A 1,051-nucleotide genomic window follows, 5' to 3' on the forward strand; every position below is an offset into this window, starting at 1 on the left:
TTTAAAAAATCCGAAAAAAAATTAGAAAAAAATTAGAAAAAAATTGCTAAACGCCCAGAAAAATGAGGCTTCTTTGATTTTGATTTTTTGCCATTTTGACGAGCGCCTGATTTCACCACGCTGCCTCCCAATTGTGATTCTATTTCTCTAGGTGGACTAAGTAAAGGTAATGTATGGTCAACTGCAGATGAAAATATAAGGGAGTGAAAAAAGATCAACTCATCCGAAGTTCAGCTTGACCGTTGGGACCTACGGTGAAAATGAAGCAGGGGTGCTGAGACCTTAGAAAAAGATCAACTTAATTAAACGAAGATTTAATCAAGCAAGTTCAACACAAACGGAATCGACTATAGTTTTTTTACACCCCTATCGACACAACTAAGGTCACTAGGGAGGCAGGAATCGGCTCAGCCTGTCATGGCCAACCCTGTCTTAGAGGGATACAGTATCTTAGCAGAAGAGACCGAGATATTATATAATATGATACATGAACTTGATAAAAATACCTTCCACTCAGGAATCGAACTCGGGTCTCCAGCATGCGACAGCGATGTGTGTAATGCTACATCACAGTCGCCTGTTCTCTAAGCTTTGGGGCACTTCACTTCAGTTACGGGATTTTAAACGAAAGCGAAGGACTTTACGATTATGATCTTTTTTCGTGGTCGTAAGGGCAACCCTAAGTCCCTCTCCGGGTTCTCCGTTGGATAAAAAAGTATAATGTAGATTATTTGTATCCTTCTATTTTTACTGGAAATGTTATCCTTCTAGAAAATGGACAATTTTAAAACCCTACGGAAAATGTCATGCCATACAAAGGCATAAGGTCCACACTCGCTTTCTTTTAAGTAAAAACATTTTCCTTTAGTGTGGTCCTTGAAGGATGGCACCTAAAAACTTGTGCAAAAAACTTATACATGTATATTATTATGAAGGGGTCAAGCGAAAAATAGGATACGTCACATTACATCGAATTAGCCCCCTGTCTGTCTGTCTGTCTGTCTGTCTGTCTGTCTGTCTGTCTGTCTGTCTGTCTGTCTGTCTGTCTGTT

This window comes from Aplysia californica, unplaced genomic scaffold (assembly GCF_000002075.1).
Source record: "Aplysia californica isolate F4 #8 unplaced genomic scaffold, AplCal3.0 scaffold00219, whole genome shotgun sequence".
In the NCBI taxonomy this organism is placed as follows: domain Eukaryota; kingdom Metazoa; phylum Mollusca; class Gastropoda; order Aplysiida; family Aplysiidae; genus Aplysia; species Aplysia californica.